The sequence below is a fragment of the Balaenoptera acutorostrata genome, chromosome 2 (genome assembly GCF_949987535.1).
Source record: "Balaenoptera acutorostrata chromosome 2, mBalAcu1.1, whole genome shotgun sequence".
Taxonomy (NCBI): domain Eukaryota; kingdom Metazoa; phylum Chordata; class Mammalia; order Artiodactyla; family Balaenopteridae; genus Balaenoptera; species Balaenoptera acutorostrata.
The window spans coordinates 44963626-44980939 of record NC_080065.1 but is presented as its reverse complement, the minus strand read 5'-3'; the positions used below and the strand labels follow the sequence as shown (position 1 = coordinate 44980939).

The window sequence follows — 17314 nt, the reverse complement described above, 5'->3', positions numbered from 1 at the left end:
GCGGCGCGGGGACCGCTCTTCATCGCGGTGCGCGGGCCTTTCACTATCGCGGCCCCTCCCGTTGCGGGGCACAGGCTCCAGACGCGCAGGCTCAGTAGTTGTGGCTCACGGGCCCAGCTGCTCCGTGGCATGTGGGATCTTCCCAGACCAGGGCTCGAACCCGTGTCCCCTGCATTAGCAGGCAGATTCTCAACCACTGCGCCACCAGGGAAGCCCTGGACTACCTTTTAATTAGTCTCAGTATATGGAAAGATTTAGAGTGTCATCAGCAAGCAGGAAGTCACAAGACTCTCTTGAGGATAGTTTAATACCTATAAAAATAAAACCACCTTCGGATATTTTCTTTAATCCATTTAACAAATATTTATGGGACCCCTGCTTTGCGCATGACCCTGAAACTCAGAGCTGATGAGCCCCCAGCTGGGATCCCCTTGGCTGTAGGGCTGGCAGGCAGGTGGCTCTACAGGAACCTGTGGCAGGACAGTTGGGTAGACACAGGAGGAAGAGGCTGCCTCTGATGTGCTCCTTGGCTTGCTGGTAGATTTCTCTCTGCTGCTTGGGTTGCTGGTAGGTTTCTCTCTCATGTGTTTTTCTTTGTTTCACTGTGAACTAAAATGCAAAGCTAGGCCTGAAAATGTGACAACTAAAAGTGCTTCATTAGTCTTGGATGCTAATTGTCAGATAATGATCATTGCACGTCTGTATTGGGTTGGGGATATAATAAGGCCAGAGTTCTAGTTTTCTTCCTTGTATTGGTTGATGAATCTGGTCTAGTTTCTTGGTCACAGGCTATACCTGTCATTATAAAAATATGTGTCAATGGGGAAGATCAGGTGAGAGAAGGTAGGTGGATCAGCACAAATCCATCACCATTTGCAGGATACAAACCAAGGAATCAACCAACCAGGAACAGAAACTCTTGATGTACACAGAGCTCTCAGGTTCTACTAAGTTGTAAGTGAGCCCATTCAAAAAGAGACGTGAAGGCACAGTTGTGACTTCATCTGATGTTCTGTTGTCTTAAAAGTGTGCTGTTTTTGACCATGAATGACTATGAACATTATAACTTGTATGTTCTGACTATGTATAAAATAATGACATAGGCCACATATTTTTAAATTTTAAGTGCAACTGGATTAGTCAGTAACGTAAATATTCTTTTATTAACAAATCATAAGATAAAAATAATGGGAACACAATAAACAGTTCTCTTATCAAAAAAGTTTAAAAAATATCCAGACCATGAAGCAGGAACTGCTATATAAAGCAGTAGTTCTGGTTCTCGACCTTCTATTGTTCCAGGCTTGTAGAACGAGTCCCAAGAGAGGACACATGGGGACGTGATTCCTGCCCTCTGGGAGCTTGCATTCTGAAGGACGCTTAAGCCAGGTGCTTGTAGGCATGCTGGGGGGTGAGGGAATTAAGCATAGGAGTTATGAGGGTAAGATCAGTTAACATTTATTGAGCACTTGCTATGGTGCCAGATAATGTAAGTGCTTTCCAAGTGTAATGCATTAAACCAAGGCTCAGAGAGGTTGTGTAATTTCCCCAAGTTCACACAGCTAACAAGTAATAAGCTGGGATTGTGGCCCCAGAGCCCTCCCTCTTCCCTGCGTTCCTTCCAGCTTGGTGTTAAAGCTGTTGGAATGCAGTTGAAATTTTTACAGCGTATTTCACGTAAATACCATGCTGCTTCTCGAGTCAAGAAATCAGGTGCCAGGAGCAGGCTGACTGATGTTCCCACGCGCTCGAGGACTTGGCTCTGCTACATGACTGTTAAGGAGAAGCCCGGATAGAAAGAACTATGTTGTGTCCTGAGCCTCCCGCCCTGTAATGTCCTGACTCTGGGCACTGAGGTGACCTTCACCATCCAGTGTTTCATCAAGTGACCACAAATGGGTTTCCAGGAACCCTGGTACTCCGCCCCCTAGTGTCACTTCAAGGGCACCTTCAGGGCCACAAGCCCCAGTCATCTTTTGAAGACTCAAAAGTCCCTGAGACTCAGAATCTATTTGGCAGTTTATTTGAAGTCTGCTCTGCTCCTTCACCAAGTGCTGATGGGAAGTGGGTCTGTGCCCAGCAGACACTAGGCCCCAAGTTGCCTTTTGCTTACGGATTTCAGTTGGGCAAAGTCTCCTGATGACATGAATTCTAAAGTGTTTGTTCTTGAGGTAGACTAGAAGGAAGAAAAGATTTTTAGGAAATGTCTGGCAACTGCGTTTTGGTTAACAAATGCTGATACTTCTCACAAATTGAGTTAATGATGGGCTTTTGTTTTGGAGCCTGCAGTTCCTCAGTTATGCTGTGCTCTGCCCAGGCCTCTCCCTAAATGCTTCTGGTGTTTGGTTGAATCTAAGAAGCCCAGTTCTTGTTGACCCTCATTTCTGAGTATCAGCAAAGTGTTTGAGCACATTTACTTCTGGCAGGGCTGACTTCGTGGGCATGTGGCTTAGAAGGGCCCCCATGCTTGGCTTAATGCTCTGTGGTTACCATCTTGAAACTCTTAATCTTGGGCGCTTTGCAAACGTTTTCATCACTGAATCTGTAACATGTATCAGTGCAGGGTCCCTGACTATCTTGATCATCCTTTTATCACCAGAATTGAGTCTGGAGCCCGGTAAATAAGGAGCTATGTACCAAGTACTGTGCAAAGTGTTTCACTTGCATCACCCAATTTAATCCTCCCAACAGTCCTGTTAACCAGATACTACTGACTTAGGTGCAAGACATACTGACTTAGAAAAGAGGGAGCTTAAGGCTTTGTGAGGTGGAGTAATGGCCGGGATCACGTAACCAGTGGAGTGTCAGGGCAAGGGTACGAGCCTAGCTCGGTGGATTCCAAGCCCATGCATGTAAGCAAGGTTCAGTACTGCCAACCTAGCAATAATTAATAGTTTTTGAGAGGATGAGTGAGTGGGGCCATGTTTCAGGCACAGGGCTGGAAATTGAGAGGTCGCTTGATTGCTGCTGTCACCTGGGAGAAGTCCTCCTGGGAGCTCAGAGACAGCCCCGCTTCAGTTGGGGAAGTACATGTGTTTGTACCTTAAGGTGAGAGAGTTTGCTCACTGATTTTGCTTTCGTTTGTTTACCCTCTCTCTCCTTCACCCTGTGCATAAGCATTAGCACTCTGCTCTTTGACTCACAGCCAAAAGCACATGATTTTAACAGTAACTAAATAGGAACTAAAAGTTGGATTTGCAGGACCATCTCATTTATCAGGTTCCTTTGTACCTAGCTTTGCTGGGAATGGTTCTGACTTCTGGATTGCTTCTCTCAGGGTTGAGGACTTAGATCCTAGCAACTGTGGCCATGTCTCCCCCAGAGGGATTCCTGGGGGTTCTTTTTTCAACAAGATAGCTGCTTCTCTGGAGGAAGCAGATGACAGTCTGGAGCCATCCCAGGACCATTGATTGAGGCACAGAAGGCCTGCACCTGTTCCTAATCAATCTGCACATGGAGTCAGGAGCTAAAGCAAAATACAATTCTTTCAAAGTTTTATTTTTAATAAATACAAGTATTTAGAAAAAGTACAGAAAATAAGAAAACACATTTCTGTGTACCTACCTCCCTGATTGAAGTTGTTAGCATTTTGCCATTTTAACTTCAAAACTCTGGTGCTCTTTTAAAAAAAAAAGAAAGAAACTTTAAGGCGAAAGCCTTCTCCTCTCCCATGCTTTCTTCCTCTGTCCTTCTCAGTGGTGACAACTATCCCAAAGCTAGTGGGTATCATTCTCATGTGTGTTTTTGCATTTTTATTATATTTGCATGTATGCATAAACAATATAGAGTATTGTTCTGTGTGTGTTAATTTTAAAGGAATTGTAGCAGACCATCCTTATCTTCTTGAAACTTGTTTTATTTCTCTAATGTTTTTAAGGTTAACAAATGTTATTGTATGTATCTGTAGATATTTGTTTTATAGTTCTAGTTTGGATATTACCATTTCTGGTTTTATATGTAGAGATCTTATTTGGATTTTGTGAGAAGCTCAAAGAAAAGAATAGGTGTTGGTTTTGAGGCATGGTTTTGCGTGTGTGTGTTTACTTGTTTTTAGTACCACACAATGAATCATATAAATTGTTTAATGAAATTTTATGTGAATATCAGTCTTTTATGATTCAGTTTGTTTTACAGTTTAGAGCAGTCATTTTTTAATCATATTAACACATGTACATATATATTCTTGCCTGTGTAAGGAATGAGATTATTTTGGTAACATATTTATTATTAAAGTAAAAGCTTAGTGAGGAAATTTGGAAAACACAGCCAAGCACAATGGAAAAAATATATATCTGTAATCCAAGCAACCCACAGAGATCCGATTAATATTTTTCAATCCTGAATTATAATGAAGATATAGTTTTATAACTTGCTTTTTACACTTATGTTTAAGTTTCTCTTCCGCAACATTAATTTTCTGCATTATACCTGTAAACCATAATTTTCTTAACTAATCACCTTTTCATTGAATATTTTATGTTTGTTTCAATTTTTGTTTTATTTTGTTAATGTTTGTTATAAATAATGCTGCAATGGACATTCCATATAAACTCTTGGATTTTTTATGATAATGCATTGTTCTATGGTTTCAAAAAGAGGTTTCAATGCCAAGTAAGTTTGGAAACTGGGTCAAACAAAGTTAAACAAGTTTCTTTATTGTACAGCCTTTAGTATGCAGATGTACATGGTGGATCTCAAAAAGGGAGATTATTACATGCAGTGTTTCTAATCCTTTGGAGTATTTTTATGATCATATTCTAGTAGATTTTACGCAGGGTCAAAAGGTACCCGCATTTTAAAGCTTTGACTTACGGATTAAATAAGTTAATAAACCGTGCCTGGATATAATCAGCTGCTGTTTGTTAAGTCAAAGTTATGTAATAGTAAAGACAGTGATAATGATGATAATTAATATTGATTGAGAATTTACTCTGTCCTAGATTCGGCAGGAAGCGCTTAATATACATTCACCATTTGTTTGGTCTTTTCAGCGACCCTCTGAGAGGTGTAGGAACTTGTATTCTTGTTTTATGGTTGACGAAACTGAGGGTCAGGAGAAATTGAGTAATCCCAGCTGCCTCAGTTGTTATGAGGGTTGGTGACACATCCATAATCTTAATCTGTACGTGTTTTATTTTGTGGTAGAGAAGAAAAAGTTTGAAGTCCTGTATTTGATTCCTAGATATTCCACCTGTTACCTGAGTAATGCGAGTTGTTTTCCAAATGTCAGTCCATAGCAAAAAGGAAAAGTCAGAGTGTTACAAAGTCATTGTACATTTAATTTATAGTCTTAAAAATATGAGATTATATCTTTCCAACTTTTTGTAGATATTAGAATATGCTGTCTATTCTGATGATAGTGAACGATAGTATCTCTCTCTCTCTCTCAAAATGTTATTACCTGTCAGAATAAAAAGATGACAATCCTTATCCATCCTCAAGTTTGTATGTATGTATATATTTAGAATGTACTTATTTCTAAAACCCCAAATACTGGGAACCTGGTCTAAGACAAATGAATCGAACTACGATTTCCTCATTTGAAAAATTCAGATAGCATCAGAGCCTCTGTGATGACTATTGATTATTAAGTGTTTTTTAAAAAAAATCGCGTTATAATTTCTATACCGATTGGTGTAGGAGTCCACATGACTCAATATAATGGCATTAACGGAAGGCGGGCAAGTGTAGATAAAGCGAGTCTCTCTCTTTCTCCTTGTGTATGTCTTGGATTCTGCCCTCCCCCCGCCCCCCGCCCTTCAGTGACACCGTGGGGATTTTTATACTTTCCAGAAATGGCAGTGTACAATTTTTGTGAAATAATGTAACTAAACATTATGTCGGAGCACATACTTCCTTGTACATTTTAAGAGCTGGGCACAAAAGATTTGTCCTTGACCTTGGATAAAACACGTTTTTTTTGTCTGTTCTGCAAATTACTCATATTAGGACTTCTAGTCCCAAAAAGAATACTAAAGTTAATTTTTACTGCCACTTAATTTTTATTTCCTTTTTTCTTCTCTGATTCAGGTATTTTTAAAGATAGTAATTATGATTAGTAAATGAGAATCTTATTTGCAAAAAAACTTGAACATGGGGCTGTAAGGGTTGAATGAGAATGTTTATACTGTACTTCATGAACATAAGGTGTTACATAAAGCTAAGGTGCACTTATTTTTTTCTAATCAAATTTTTTATTCACCAAATTATTGTCTTCTTTTTAATTGAAGTGTAATTTGCATACAGTAATGTGTACAGCCTTAAAGGTACAGCTAGATGAATTTATATGTACCTGTGTCTTGTAACCACCCCAGGTGGAGATGTAAAACCTTTCTAATACCCCAGAAGGCTCTCTGTGTTCCTTCCCAGGCAGTATTGACATAGATTGGTTTTGCCTGATTTTGAACTTAATATAAATGGAATCACAGCTATGTATTCTTTTGCGTGTGATTTCTTTCACTCAGCATGCCTGTGTAATCCGTCCATGTTGCGTGAATCAGTAGTTTGTTCCTTTTAGTTGCAATGCAATATTGTATGAATATACTATTACTAATCTATCCATTCTATTGTTGTTGGGCATTTAGGTTGTTTCCAGTTTGGGGCTATTTGGAATAAAGCTGCTACAGACATTCTTGTGCATGGTTTTGGTGGAAATAAACACTCATTTCTGTTGGGTAAAGTAGAATTTCAGGTTCACAGGGCATACATATGTTTAGATTTACTAAATACCGCCAAACTTTTTCCAAAGTGGTTGTACCAATTAGACTTGTACCAGTAGTGTAAGAGTTCCGGTTATTCTGTATCCTCATCAAGTCTTTACATTGTCAGTCCTTTACTTATTCTGATGAGTGTGTACGCTAAAGAAATGTAAAGTTGCCCAGAGCTACATCCGTGTGTTCAGGCATGAGAACAATATAATACAAGAGGATTATAAGGCAGATTTTTTTAATTTGGAGAAATTACTTGGCCATAGTCTGAAATTCCTACATTATTTAGTTGTGTGATTCATTTGAAAATCCTGAAACGCTGAAGAGGTACTATGGAGGTTGGTTGACCTGATTGTATTCCTGGCTTTGAAACAACTAAGTGTGAGGTTTGGGCAAACCAGTCAATGTTATTGTCTTAAATTTCTTCATCTGTAAAAAGGTGGGATTAATTAGATAATCCTAAATGTTTCTTTTATTTCAAAATTTTTCTCAGTCATCTTGTATCCTTCTTGGAATAACTTTCTTCTTTTTTCCATTCTTTCTAATTCTTTAAGTGATCATAAATTTGCCTTTACATAATTATCATTCATTCACTCAAACAGCTCCAATTTTTTATAAGCCTTCTAGGTTCTGGTGCTGTTCTGGGCACTAGGGATATACAAGTGAATAAGACATTGGCCTGCCCTCAAGGAACTTATTATAATCTTGTAGAGATGAACAATAAGCAGTTATGTTTTGGAGTGGCATATTCTATTCAGAGGGAAGTAGAGGTTACTAATGGGGTATATGAAAGGGAAACTTAGACTTGAGGGCCAAGGAGAGCTTTTCAGAGGAGCCATTTTTAATCTGCAACATTGTAGTTGAGTAGAGTTGGCCCAGTGACAGGCAGGGCCAGGGCCAGGGCGAAGGAACAGCTTGTGCAGAGACTTGGGGGTGAGTAACTCTGTCGCTTCAAGGAACTCCAAGGGCTCAGTGTGGCTGGAGCAGAGTCAGGAACGGTGTCTACACTTGAGCTGCAGAGTCCCTCTACAGTCACATCGTGGGAACCTTTAAAGTTTGCCTAGAGTGACATGGTCAGATCTGGCTGCGCTGTGGAGAAGGATTGGAAAGGGCAGCCAGACTGGAGGAAGAAGACCAGTTAAGAGGATGCTGTCCTGATTCAGGAATGAAATGATGGTATTCAGAGCCAGGTCGGGGCAGGCAGGATGCAGAAAAGTAGGTGGACTGAAGCAACATTTTGCGAATTGCCAGGATTTTGGAATTGGATGTAGGAGATGAGAACAAAGGAGATTTTAGGGATCATTTTCAGGTTTTTGGTTTGAGCATCATTCTGGTTATCCATTCCTGAATAACAAACTACCTTAAAACAGTGGCTTAATAACGGTCATTTATTTTACTCATGAATCTGGAGGTAAATTGGGTTCAGCTAGGCTGTTCTTGTTTTTCCCTTTTAAAAATTTTTTAATTGAAATATAGTTGATTTGCTGTATCATGTTAGTTTCAGGTATACAGCAAAGTGATTCAGTTATATATATAAATCTATTCTTTTTTTAGATTATTTTCCATTATAGGTCATTTATAAGATAACAGTTCACCCTTTTGAAGTGTACAATTCAGTGGTTTTTAATATATTCATGAAGTTGTGCAACCATCAACCCCATCTAATTCTAGAACGTTTTTATCACCCCAGAAAGAAATCCTGTACCCTCTAGCAGTCACTCCCCATTTTGCCCTCTCCCTAGGCCCTGGTGATCACTAATCTACTTTATGTCTCTCTATGGATTTGCCTATCCTGACATTTATTTACATTTCATATAAAGGGAATCATATAATATGTAGCTTTTTGCATCTGGCTTCTTTCATTTAGCATAAAGTTTTTAAGATTCATCTATGTTTTAATAAATATCAGTACTTCATTTTTTTCTATTGCCTAATAATATTCTGTTGTATGGGTATACCACATTTTACTGGTCCATTTATCAACTTATGGACATTGGGTTGTTTCCACTATTAGGCTGTTATGTTGCTATGAATGCTCATGTGCAAGTTTTTGTGGGGACATATCTTTTCAGTTCTCTTGGGTTATACCTAGAGTGGAATTGCTGGGTCACATGGTAACTACTAGGCTTAACTTTTTAAGGAACTGCCAACCTGTTTCCCAAAGTGTGTACATCATTTTACATTCTCACCGCCAGTATATGGGGATCCAGTTTCTCTACATCTTTGCCAAATCTTGCTATTGTCTGTCTCTTTGAGTATAAGCTAGATTGTTCTTGCTCAGGATTCCTTATTAAGTTACGGACAGATGGCAGCTGGGGGCATCTCGAGGCTTCTTCGTACACTGGTCTGGCATCTGGGCTGGGAACATGCAAATCTGGGGGCTGGAAAAGTGTGAACTCCTGCGGCATCTCTCTTCGCGCAGTCTTTCTGCATGAGGACTCGGGAGCGGCGCTGCTTACATCCAGCTGGAAGGCTCACAGAGTGCAGGTACCAAGAGAAACTGGTGGAAGCTGCTGGTCTTTCTGACCTGACCTCAGCAGTCATGCAGCATCACTTGTACCGCACCTGTTCATCAAGGCAGTCACAAAGGCACGCTTCGGGCCAAGGGCAGGAGACAGACACCACCTCTGGGTGGGAGGAAGTCAGAGGGTTTACGGGCATGTTTTAGGACCACCACAGGCATCAGGGAGGCTAAATGGGTCATGTACTGTGGTAGGTGACACTTGAAGGAATAGCACATGGAGAGGGAAATGAGGACTTTGAGTCTGGAGTTTGCACTGCTTGTGGGAAGTCCAAGTTGAGATTTCATGTAAGTAGATGGGAGCTCAGAGGGGAGCCTTGGATGAGTAGTTAAAAACAATATTGTTACTCGCCATATATATGTACACTATATTATTAAATCATCATGTGGGAGGCATAGTGCTACGTATTTTTCATGTATGATTTATTACTATTGGGGTGGCCAAAAAGTTTGTTCGGATTTTTCCGTAAGATGTAACAGAAAAACCCGAACGAACTTTTGGGCCAACCCAATATCCTTTTAGAGATTAGAAAACTGAGGCTTAGAGAAATTGTGTCATGCCTGTGATGTGATGTGTTCAGCCAGAATCTGAACCCAGGTCTGGCTAACGTCTGACCACTAACGTCTGACCATCCTAAACCACTTAGATGGTAACTGAAGCCAAGGTCACGTCCATGTCTGAGCTTGCCCAGGGAGGGTTGTGCTGAGTGGGGAGGGGAGAACCCAAGGAAGCCCAGTGCCTCCATCAGGGCCGGCACATAGTAGACACGCAGTTTTTGTGGGATCAGACAAAGGAAAGGAACCTCAAGAGGGAAAGAGAGCTGCAAGGTTGGGAGAAAACCTGGAGAGTGTCCTGTTGAGCAGGCTGAGAAGGGAGACTTTCCAGGAGGAGGAAGTGGCCAGTTGTGTTAACTGTGGCCCAGAGATCCTGGAAGATAATGGCTGCACCGTGAACGCTGGGTCCGCGTCAGTGGTGACCTTGACCAGAGGCTCTCAGAGGCCTGGTGGGAAGTGAGGAAATGATGCCGCTGCAGTTGAGACTGTCTAGAAATTTCACCATGAACGAGAAGAAGGCTAGGGCTGGAACTGGAGGGGGAGGGGACACTGAGTGGCGGCTTTCCTTTCTAAAGGGGACCGAACTTGAGATGATTAAATGCCGATGAAGTGGAACGTGAGGTCGTCTTGCTGAGCGTGACTGAAATATGGTGGCGGAGGGGTTTGAGCTGAAGTAGCTACAGTGAAGAATGAGGGCCATGATGACCAGGGACACAGACTTTGTAGCTGTTTGGGTGTTGGTTTCAAGAAGGTGGGCAGTTAGATTGATAAAGGTTGGGATTTTTCCAAGGTGAGTCAATGGGTGGTTAATGGGGTAGAGGAATTTAGGACACTGGCAAGAGGATGGCTGAAGTGATAGACCGTCGTGAGCTCTGAGTTAGTGGAAAGGAAGGAAGGGCGAGTAGAAAGTAGAGGATGCGAGGATGGGTGGTCCTGATGCGGATGAACAGCGGGAGTATTGGAGTTATTTGGAGTAACTGTTCAGAAAACTGGAGGGAGAGAAAGCTCATTGCAGGAGACAGTAAGGTGTATGAATTTAAGATTGCAGAGCGGCTCTCGGAGGGGAGTCTCCAGTGCGTGGCTGTGCGTGGCTGCGGGAAGGGTGGGGAGCTTAAGATGTAGAAGAGGAAACACAGCGCAGGTGCTGGATATAGCATCCTTGTGGTTGGCGAAGTCAGCAGGGCCAGGGCAGGACTTGGGCTGGAGCAAAAGGCTGAGGCAGATTGAGAAATCCTCAGTGGAAGAGGGGAAGGTTGGCCAATGTCCTTGACAAGGAGAGGCACACAGCACTAGATATTAGAGCTCATTGCCCAGAGTCTTGAAAGGAGTAGGGGAGGAGGAGTGCCCTGGAGATCCTCGAAGGTGACCTTGAGGGACTGAGTTAGGCCACAAGGTGGGGGGGCATTTAACGAAGTTCTGTGGGTGTAGAGGAGTTTGTTTCAAGGTTGAGCGCTGCAGGCTTTGGGCTGAACCTGCCTGCCTGGCTCTACCACTCTAGCTTTGGCGAAGTTACTTAACTTCTCAACGCCTCACCTTCTTCCTCTGTAAAGTGGGGATAGTAAGAGTAACTACCTCTTGGGTTTGTTGTGAGGATTAACTAAAATAATACATGTATTCCAGAACAGTGCCTGACACCTCTTTCTCTGCCACCCCCTCTTACTGTCATCATAGCAACAACAACAAAAACTCCTTCACAGCATTTATATTGGCAGGCACTTTCTAAGGACCCTATGAGGTAGGTATCATTTCTATTTTTCAGATGTTAAAACTGAGACATGGAAAGATTAAGCAACTTGTTGAAGGAAATACAGCTAGGAAGTGGCAGAGTCAGGCTTTGAACCCAGGAAGTCTTGCTTCAAAGCCCTCCCTCCTAACCAATATACATAATTAATGCATATTAACTACACCACATCCTGACCTGCACCACCACGACGCCCGGGGCAGAGGGCTCTGTGGAGAGACTGGGGAGGGAATGGACTTGCGCGAGGCTGGCTTGCTGGAGAGGAGACACAGAGCAGCATGGGGTAAGGGTAACCGTGATCTGGAAGATGGTGCAGTCAGGCGGATGTTTTCCCAGAATAATTTGATCTAGCAGCTCCCTGGTCAAGGAGATGGGAGAAGGGAGGCCCAAGTTGGTTGTGTTGCAAGGAGGGAGTCCTAGTTCAGATAAATAAACCCACAGCTCAAGTACGTGATTCTTAAGACCCTCAGCCTACTTTTCCGCTAAGAGCGGTTGTACTTGCACAGGAGTCCTGGTCCCCAGTGAGTGGGGGGACGGGGCTCTCTCAAGGGACGCACTGTGGACATCTGTCTCTCTCACATGGGCTGCATCTCCTGGGAGGGTGCCTGGGGTTTGGGTCCCTCAAAGCCCCCGGCACCAGTCTCCCAGGGCAGAGAACTGGTGGTTCGAGCTGCCGAGTCCAGAAGCTGACGAGGACGGCCCAGACCTTTCCACTGGACCAAAAGCCAGTCACAGGCAGCTTGTTGGGACCAGGAGTTGGTTTTGTGAAGGCAGCCTGCTTAGGGCTGTTTTGTCAGAGCAGCCTGTGAGCTAACCTGCACGTGACATGTCCGGAACAATCGCATAGTAATCCGGATGCACTGTTAATAAAGCTGCAAAGACGTGTGTTGAGCCTGGCTTCTGTCTAATTAAAGTGATCACAGAGCGTCGTGTTGTAGAAATAATTTTTGGTTGAAGAGTTCACCTTTTCCCTCCTACTCTAATTTAAGCCTTCTCTTTTGCAGTCTTCCACTGCCAGAACTGAATTGAGCCTCCTTCCAGGGCTGCTCGTGGGGGTGCCGTAGACAGTTAAGCTCACGGGACACCACACGGAGATGCCTGGCCAAGGGGGCAAGCACAGCCCCTGCAGTCCAGCCCCTTCCCAGCTTGCCAGGGTCCCCATTGTGCACTGGCACAGAGGTGCTAATGGGCCAGCTACAGCCCTGCCTCAGGCCGTGGTTCCTGTCTCTGTTACCGGACAAAGCACAGTGTGTCACAGTGCAGGGCTGGGCTGTGGGCCTCTTTGTGTCCCCAGAGCCCGACATAGGTACACAAGATAGCTGCTAAGTCAGTGGTTGGGCTGAGAGGCTGCACAGAGTAATATTTAAGGGCACTGACCTTGGGGTCAGACTCCCTGCATTTGCATTCTAGCTCTGTCACTTACCTGCTGTGCAGCCTCTGTGCCTGTTTCCTCATATGCGAAATGGGCATAATAGTACCTACCACTCAGAGTTGAGCTAAAATATATAAAGCATTCAGTAGAGAGACTAGTACCATGAGCGTGATAAAAGTGTTTGCTATTATTGAATTGGAACTTTCTTTATAAAACAAGGATTTATGGTACTATTGTCACCAAAAAATTTCCACTCTGATTCTATTCATTTTTCCAATACCAGCTTTTCAAAAATCTTTCTGCCTCCACCTAATAAACATAGTACGGAGTAACTAGGTAACGATATTGCAGCTGCTTGTTGATGGGTTAAGTGGCAGCTATTTCTGATTTATAGGGGTGAAAGGTCCTGGCATGGCAGAGGGTGGCCCACATCTCTTCAGGCCAATTCTGCCTACAGCTGTTACATAAGTTTGGCCAAATGAGCCAACTTACTTTAAACTAAGTGGGCAAGTTTTCTGAGGTCCTACTGTAGAATTACACTCTTGTTTGGAACTTTCAACTTCTCTTTTGTTGGAATCAAACAGTTTGAGAGTCAAGTTTCTGCTTGTGAGAACTTTTTTCCTAGGATGTGATTGGCCAGCTCTCTTCTCCCTTCTTCCCTTACGAATGTTTCCTGAGAGGCGACGTGTCGTAGACCAGTGGTCCCCAAACTTTTTGGCACCAGGGACTGGTTTCACGGAAGACAATTTTTCCACGGATGGGTCAGGTGGTGCAGGAGCTGCCCTCGCTGGCCCTGCTGCTCCTCGCGGGGGAGATCCCGCCGGCCGAGTGCCTCAACCACTGGCCCAACTGCATCCTGCTGGCCATGTTCCTCATCTACTATGTGCAACGGGCCTTGATTTTCCCCTTTTCAGATCCGAGTTGGAAAGCCCACACCATTGTACGCCTTTATATTGGCATTCGTGTTCTGTACCTATAACTGGCTACTTGAAGAGTAGATACCTGAGCCAGTATGCAGTGCATGCTGACGACTGGCTCCCTGACCCCTGATTTCTAACAGGTTTTGTCTTGTGGTTGATAGGCATGCTGATAAACATCCATTCAGATCACGTCCTAAGGAACTTCAGGAAACCAGGGGAGACTGGATATAAAATACCAAGGAGGGGCTTGTTTTAATACATCACTGCAGCCAGCTACTTCAGGCGGTAATGCTAGCGATGGGGAGCGTCCGATGAGGCTTGCTTCCTCGCCCGCCGCTCACCTGCTGTGCGGTCCGGTTCCTAACAGTGGGCCCAGGGTCGGAGACCCCTGTTGTAGACGACAGAGCAGTGAGCTGATTTATTGGATAATGTCGTCATTTTGAATGTTTCCTGAATGTCATTGTGCTAGATGTAGAGAGCCTCTTGTGATGATTGAAGTTCTTTTCCTCTCTGCTTTATTTCACATAGAAATATTGTACATCTATGTTGTTCACCAGTAATATTTCTCGTAATGTAACATGATTTTCCCCATGATGTGTTGGGTTTTCGAGATGCGTGTTTTAAAGACTGGGTCATTGAGATAGGATTATTTGGTCATTCCTGGGCTTCCTTTGGGTTTCCTGACTTTTTCAGGGCCCCTGTGAGCTGGCCCTGGGCTGTGGGCAGGATTACAGTACGTCATGAGCCTGAAGGGGAGCTGTCCTCTATCATTTCTGTGGATTCAGGCTGCAATTTTTTTGCAGCCTGAGTGTGTGGGAAGTAGATTCCTGTGCTAGTGATGTTTTACTTTTCTCCCAAATATGACTTTATTTGGGGGGAATGCCTAACTTTATTGGTCATCTTTGAAAATACCCATAGGTGGATATTTTCCATTTCTTGACTTCTAAGTACTCACTTCTTACTGAACTTTATTGTAAATAATTATGTGAGTTTAATATCCACTTTGAATAGTTTCATAAAACGGACTCAGTAAAAATTTTCTCTTTTGATTCCCATGTCAAGAAGTGAGATCTTCAGCTCCTGATTTTAAAGCTCTTCAAATCAGACTCTTTGTTACCTAGGAGAGCCACAAGTATAATGAAACAGGTTGCTAAAAAAGTTGAAATTATAAAGAGCTGTGTAAGAAGTGATGCATATTTTAATTCTTTGTACAAAAGTTGTCTTGAATAAACTGACGTAAAAATGCATGATTGTGAAGAAATCATGGGGATAAGAATCAAGATTTAACAAGCTCATTGATGGTTTGAATCTCTCATCTGTTTTAAAGCAATTCTCTTTTTCCCAAATCCAGAGTGCTTAAGAGTTCATCTCTGAGGCAAAGATCATTTATTCCAATTGCTTTATATTATTGCAGTGAGTGATTTTAAAACAACAGCAGTAACAGCAAATGAATATTCTTTTAAGAGTGGGTATGGGTGCAGATATAAACAACAAACTAGTGGTTACCAGTGGGGAGAGGGAAGGAGGGGAGGGGCAAGATAGTAGGGAATTATGAGGTACAAACTATTATGTATAAAATAAGCTACAAGCATATATTATACAACATGGGAAATATAGCCAATATTTTATAATAATTACAAGTGGAGTATAACCTTTAAAAATCATGAATCACTATATTGTACACATGTAACTTATGTAATATTGTACATCAACTATACTTCAATTAAAAAAGTCTCGGGCTTCCCTGGTGGCGCAGTGGTTGAGAATCTGCCTGCTAATGCAGGAAACACGGGTTCGAGCCCTGGTCTGGGAAGATCCCACATGCCGCGGAGCAACTAGGCCCGTGAGCCACAACTACTGAGCCTGCGCGTCTGGAGCCTGTGCTCCGCAACAAGAGAGGCCACAATAGTGAGAGGCCCGCGCACCGCGATGAAGAGTGGCCCCCACTTGCCACAACTGGAGAAAGCCATAGCACAAAAACGAAGACCCAACATAGCAATCAATCAGTCAATAAAGAAATCTTAAAAAAAAAAAAAAAAAAAAAAAAAAGTTGCTTATATTTAAAAAAAAAAAAAAAGTCTCACATTAAATCAAAATAAAGAACTTTAAATTTAAAAAAAGTGGGTGGGTAGCATTTTCCTGGGTATTCAAAATTAGCAAGGACTTTTGTTTACTCAACAACATTTCAATCAGTGTTGATCTGCTTGAAATGAAACATAGTAACTTTAGGTCCTCTATTTTAATTCAGATGTACATCCCTGTGTTCAAATACCTAGTTACAGCAAGAAGAGGATCTGCTAGGTTTTAAAATAATTTTTTGAATGGTATATGTCAGAATAGTTTCGGGAAAAGAAAAGCCCTACTCTCCTTCCCTTCCCCCGTATCTCCTCTTTCCTCTTCCTATCTAACTTTCCTCACTCCACAAATACTTACTTTTTTTAACAGTAATTTTATTAATCTCTTTAATTATTATAATTAACACAATAACAAATTGCCATAATTTGCTAAGTTACAGTTTTTAGCAAACGGAAGACAGGTAGGCAAGATAGAACAAGATCTCTTCCTATGTCAGTCATCCATCCAGAGCATGCCAGTGTAGTAGTAACCGTGCATCAAATGCTGACTTAACCCAAACTTTTGGTCACTCAGATAAAAAAGCGCCAACAGAAGTAAAATTCACAGTGAGCCTCTCTGACTCTCAGACAAGCAACTTTCTGGCCAGGTACACCTTCTAGAACCCAGGGGCCCAAATCAGTCAAGACTTGCTCAGATTTTTGAGTTTTCCAGAGGAGATCCTAAATATTTGTTTTATGGTTTCAAGTAATTAGTCAGTCAGAAAAAGGGCCAAAGATTATTTGATCATAAAAATTTCCCTGCGAAAGCATTCCATTTTTAGTTAAAATGAAGCACAACCACCATCAGAAAATGTTTCTAAAACACTAAGAGACTCTAAAAACCACTAACACGGAGAATACAGTTTCTACATGAAAACTCGTTGGGGGGAGCCGTGGTTGGGAAGGTGAGCCAGGAGAAGTGTGGGAGGGAGCTGACGGGGTGTCCCGGGGGCCTGGGGTGCAGGGGCAGGAGGGCCTGCTCCTTGCCCAAAGGTGGCATTTGGACAACACACAGGACACAGCATCAGGTGTGTCCTGAAGGCCCCTGCCACCTAGCATCCTTAGCAATCATAAGACTCTCTCCACTTCCTCTTTCAGTTCCCACCTCTATAAATGTGGCAGCAACAGAGGCAGTGCCTTCCCAGGAGAGGTGGGGTCTTTACCATGTGTTCGTTAGATTTTCACAGAAGGGTCAAGAGATTCAACAGCCTTCTAGTGGGGAGATTTCTTTTACATATCTGGCAACAAGTAGTACATTTTATTACTGCCATTTATCTCCATGGAGTTTTTGAGTGCATCTAAAATAAGAAATTCTGCTTCAAGTTATAGTTTTGAAATACTGAGAGGTACTTAAAAAGTGCCTTACAAAAAAATTCTAATTCTA

At 42.6% G+C, this 17314-nt stretch overlaps 1 protein-coding gene across 2 annotated transcripts in view; it reads left to right on the top strand.

Moving 5' to 3' along the window:
* The window catches only part of ARL15 (ADP ribosylation factor like GTPase 15), a 430267-nt gene that overhangs the window by 4363 nt on the left and 408590 nt on the right, over positions 1–17314 (top strand). The window lies entirely within an intron of this gene.